The following is a 6009-nucleotide window of genomic DNA, read 5'->3' as shown; positions in this document are numbered from 1 at the left end:
TCTCATCCCTTTTTATTTGTAGCTGTGCGTCTGACGCCATTAAATCCATCAGCTTCGTCAGAATGCCCACATCATGACTATGGCATTTAGAGAGGATCACACCGTGTTTATTGTATTCAGTGAATGAATGAATGAATGAATGAATGAATAAATAAGTTAATTAAATAAATTAAATAAATAAATAAACAGGAAATCTTAACAACGGGACGTTGTTAAGATTTTTTTTTGTCAAAGTCTGAGTCAATTTTGATTGAATTTAAAAAAAAAAGATTTATTATAATATTTCTCATTCCTCACCGTGTCATTGACCACTAGACAGAGTAATAATCTGTCCTCGACTGTCTATGGTTTATTGTCCAGCTGCTGCCTGTGAATTGCTGTTTTTGTGTCCATCTGTATGTGTCTGCACTGTGAGATGATCCGGAGCCAAATTCCTTGTATGCAGCAACGCACTTGACCTTAAAGTTGAGCAAAAGTCCTGCAGAGAGGATGAATAAAACCTGAGCACTATTACATGCAGTTCCGTGAAAGGAAAGTTGTTGATGGTGGTGGTGTGTGTGTGTGTGTGTGCGTGTGTGTTTTGTTATTTATAATTGAACATTAATTAATGTTGTTTTTGTGAAAAAAAGAGACAAATCAAACTTTTAAAAACGTTTTATGTGGATTTTGAATTTTTTTGTTTCTTTTTAGAAACAAATGAAAAATGAGAAAGAAAGTGTTATTTGATTTTTATCTTTTCAATACAAAGATAAACGAGCAAAATATAAGACTTAAAAATCGATTTTTTCATTTTTTAAAAATATTTAATCAGTAAATAAAACAAAAAACGTAATATTCTGTCTTCAGAACAGATGAGCCACAGGTGAAGTGCTTGACAGTATTTAAGTGCTGCATATTTTTTTTCTGTTTCCAAGAACCGTGGGGTCACAGACAGTAATAATCAGTATCAGTGACACTGATCATTGTTAAAGGTCAGTCACCGCGGGCTTTATGTTTATAAAAGACTGGCGACACCTACAGGATAAGAAACATTACTGGGGGTTTTTTCTACAGCTGTGTAAATCACTTTTATTTCTCATAAAATAACTGAAATATTTTGTATAAAACGACTTAAAAAGGTACAACAAGCCACATATTCATCTAATGAGTTATGTATTCACCATATCATTGGGGAGTTTATAGGTGATTATTGCCAGGTACTGAAGGTCTCTTGCAATCTTAGAGGCTCAGCGAGCTACGTCTGGTTTTCATCAGGAAAAAAAAACATCATTGACAATATTCCATCCTGTGTACAAGACCAGATTATGTTTTAAGCATATATAAATTTTTAAGCAGGGGAGGACTTTACAAACTCAGATTCCATGGGGAACATTTGAATGAAATTTTAAAAATGAGACTTTTTCAAGGACAATTCTGTTCAGTCTAAGAGTTGACATTTAAGCAGTGTCCTTTGAGACTTTAATCTGAAAATTGAAGAGTGTCATGAAAACCACATTTGAAAAAAAGTGTTCTTTTTTTTGCTTGTTTGCAGAAACCATGCTGGTATACATGCAGGGGAGCTGATGAGGAAAATGGGAACAGGTGTGTCGGGAGGCGTGCCTGGTCTGGTCTAGGGAATAGGAAACAGGTGAGCAGGTGGATCTTGGAGCCAGGTGAAGGGAAATCTCCCTTAATAAACACATACATGGACATAAATCTTAAATTAACACTAAATATGGGGAAGGCAGTTCCCACATGGCATAAAGTGAGCTAGCTATGATGCTACAAACAAACAAACAAACAAACAAAGCCATGCTCAGAGGACTTCTGTTTGGTGGCACCTTTGTAGATGAGGTAGTTCAGGACGAGGTGTGTTGGAAAAGCTGGAAGTTGCCAGAAGCAAACTCAGGCCGTTGCTGACACTATGGAGTGTCACTGGATTTTGAATTTAAATTGAAGCGTCTTCCAGCGAATTCTCAGCAGATGTCTCGGTTTGGGGGAACAGTTCAGGGTGAACTTGAAAACTTTTCCATAAAAACCATGGGTCTGACACTCTGTCAGAGGAGCATAGCCATTCATTCAGCTTCAGGGAGGTTCACATCAGTGTTTAGTCTTGATTCCATGGAACAGACTCAGTGACTCAACTCGGACTCCACAGATCTTTGAGAGTTCTTTGTTTAACTGAATGTCAGTACAAGAAGATGGCAGTGTTGTAGTTTCGTATCTGTAGTGAACGGAGTGTTGCATTTTATCCTGAATAAACAGAAGCGAGACAAAAATTAGAGGAAAATCCCTGCAAATAAACTCTGTGAATCCTGCTATGCTAAAAATAGCACACACAGTAAGCAAGAGGAAAAATGGATATGGACAAATGTTTTATTAATAAGCTGAAGCTGAAGAGACATCGTTTTGTATTGAGACAGGAAAACAAAGCGTGTAACTGTCTGTATGAGTTACGAAAACAGATCTGATCTGAAGAAACTGGACGCAGCTCCTGATGGATGAACAGTCCGGCCCCTGTACCTGCTTAGTAATACCATGAATAAGAGCACTGTCACTTATGCTGGGAAATGTCCTACAAGTTCCATGAGACTACACTGAAGGGAGTTTTTTTTTTTTTTACAGATATTTTTCTAAATGGATATTTTCCTCCTGTCCATAAGACTTTCCTTTTACAAAATACCTCCATACAAATGAGAAGACAGGAACCACACTCAAACGGGTCAGTAGGTGGCGATAAATCTCGAACGCTGTGGACCAGGTAATCCTGGACACAGCGGACACAGAGGCTTTATCGCGTCGGTGAAGTGGTGCAGTCGTGCCAAGTTGTGAAGCTGTTACTGCTAGGGCTCATCAATGTCCACCATTGTTGTCGCTGTTTCAGGCGCTTCACGCAAAGCAAAACTAGACATGAGTGAATTGAGGTGTGCATCATAATCTCCAAAACTCTCCAATTCACAGGGGAGAGCAGAGTTTTTAAAAATCTGAACTTTAGAAGGTGTTTGAGGCCAAAATGTCGAGGACAACGTTCACTTTGCAACATGTCCAGATTAGTGTGGACTTGGCCTGTGTTTTATCTTCTGTCTTCACTGTGGTGTTTGATCCCTCAATTATGTCCCCCAGTCTGGGTGGCTCTGAGGCTGAGGATGAGTGTGACTGCCTGAGTCATCAGCTGACATGATAGGACTCCAAAGTAGTAAAGTACATACGTGTGAAGGAGGGAGGTGAAGTGATAATACGACTGTGTAGACACCAGGAATTCATGAATTCATTCTTAAAAAAAACAACAAAAAAAAAAACAAAAAAAAACACACTTAAAAATACTGTGTCCAATAGTGAATCAATTGTTTGTGGTTCTGGAGAGAGGAGAAACAAGTATGCCTTCCCGTCAGGTTTAATTCGACTAAGATGCTTGTTAGCAGTGGCAGCTGGTAAAAATTAACCTGAGCTACAGGCTCTGAGGACTAATGCTTTACACGCTAACAAAGAATGAAAATGTTTGACTCCAGCTATAGAAGACTGTTCCATCAACGAGAGTCAGCAAATGAAACAAGCCTAACCACTGAACTTGGAAAAAAACATTTACATATTATGCTCTTCTGCTTAACCATTAAAAACCTACTATTTCTGTCATAGTTACACCAATGCAAAAATGTAACCGTGCACATGAACAGTGCATGAAACCGCCTCCTTTCCCGTCGTGTTGTTGCCATCCTCCACCTGGACTTGACCAGTGAAGCTGCCAGTGGCCTGGTGTGTCCTACAAGGATGTTAAGCCAGAGCTCAAACTAACAAACCATGTCCTCCTCAGACTGATAACAAAAATACTCTGAGCAGTGGATCTCTGCTGCTCTAACGATGAATTATTATCATTGATAGCATAAAAAATACCAGAAGGGTCTCCTAAAATGTCTTTTATAGTGTCCTACAGCATTTTGTATGGGGGAGAATAACTTTTACACATCTGTGCATGACCTCAGGGTGATATGTTTCCATGGTGACAGCTGAGGGGCCTCCAAATAAACAAACCCCCTTTGCAATCCTGAGAAATGTGATGGCATGTTTTTATGTCGAAATGTGTAGACAAGACTGTTTATCTGCAGTTTACTTCCTGTGGCCATCTGTAACCATGACAACTGTTATTTTCTCTATGATTTTTGTTTGTCTGAGATAAACTAAAATTATTTTTACTAGCATTTAATCATGTCAATAGTTTGTGTCATGAAAAACATACAAATGTGGAAGATTTTTCCCTCTTATGTACTCCCACACTCACTTCAAGCCAGAAATGCTGTGTGTCAAGTTTTCTCCACCCAACAGATAAAAAGCACGTCACATATCTGCAGTGGATTCTGTCAGCAGGACTGGGATTTTTTCTCCACTGGGGAATGAGAGAACTCAAACCAGGACGGTGCAGGCGTATTTGCTCATTTTTAATATAATTCAGTAAATATTGTACGTGACAGATTTCTGAGTCATTACCACTCACAGTGTTCCAGTTCATCCCAAAGGCGATAGATTGAGGCCGTTTCTTAATGCGCCTGGTTTTGTGCATTGGTGCAGCATCGTGTTGAACTGGGAAAAGGACAAACACAAACTGTTAACACAAAGCTGGAACGCAGATGATCTAAAATTAGTAAGTACTTACTAATGCTATGCACTGTCACGTTAAGTGCTGGGGGTCAGGCTCTGGGACTCTGTAAAGCACTCTGAGACAATTTTTGTGGATTGTGGAAGGCGCTATATAAATAAAACTGAATTGAATTGAATTATCATTAATAATGGGGGCACCAAGCAACCTAAACCAAAACAAATCCAGAGCAGAAAAACTGATCCAGAGCAAGAGTAAGTATAAACGGGTGTTCACTTTAGGGCTCAAAGAGAGGTTGTTTTTGTTTTCCTTAGTGTGCAGAGTTTGACCTGGTGGGTACTCTTTAAAAAAAAAAAAACCCTTGTAAACACTAAAGTTTGTCCCAGAGAAACTCAGCTGTAAGAGTTGAACAGAGAAAAAAGAGGCAGAGGAGGCAAAGAGACAAGAGGGTAGGCTGTTATACTCCAAAACACTCATTTATAGGAAATAGCTAATCAGAAAATGAGACCACTTATCTAAAGCCTCAAAGGAAAATACAAATGCAGCAGAACATGGAACAAAGAACAAAGACCCTCTTCAGAGCTGAAACAAAGTCACGCCCATTAAGAAGTTTAAGAGTTTAAAGCAGAGTTACACCTGGGAGCGTAGCTCCCCTAAAAGAGACCTGAGCTCCTCTGAAAACAACAGACCTTTGAGTTTGAGGGGATCCACAGTCTTATGGTAAATCTGTTGGTGCAGCGAGTTACAGAAAGAATTCAAATCGAAAATGTATGACCAGCATCCTGTCAGCTGCAGTTTTAAATGTGTGTGGCTCCGCACAGGTCAGTGCTTTTATGCTTTATACAGACAGAAAAGACCTTTTCAACAATTATCCCATGACAATTATTCCGAGCTCAAGTGTGACATTAAGTGGTGAAATGTTTTTCACGATATTTAGTATAAAGGACGTCTGGCTGCGGCTCTGGTACTTTTAGCATGTACTAACTACAACTTGCCATGAGTTTTGCAGGCGTTTTGGTCACTAATAAAACTGTCGGACAAATCACTAAAGTTATCACGTTTCATCCTGAGGGGAACATGAATGTCTGCACCAAATTTTGTGGCGTTCCATCAGGTAGATGTTGGGATATTCCACTGGATAAGTGAAAGCAGGGTTCATCCTCTGAGCACCATGCATGTCTGCAGTCTGCAGTTTGAGTCATTGGCATTGTAGTTGTTTCTATACACATTTGTACTTTTTAAAAAGCTCTAGGGCTTTAGCTTTAGGGCCGATGATGGGAAATAAAAATCCAAACTAAACATGCTGGGAAACATGTCATCATTGATTTTACATGCAATGGAAAAATTCAACACGATATTTACAGCTTACCTTAAGTCGTTCCCTGAGATTCAATAAACTACTGCTGGCATCATTTCTCAAATAAACGCAGAACAAGTGG

This window comes from Toxotes jaculatrix, chromosome 13 (assembly GCF_017976425.1).
Source record: "Toxotes jaculatrix isolate fToxJac2 chromosome 13, fToxJac2.pri, whole genome shotgun sequence".
NCBI lineage: Eukaryota > Metazoa > Chordata > Actinopteri > Toxotidae > Toxotes > Toxotes jaculatrix.
This window is presented reverse-complemented; position numbering follows the sequence as displayed.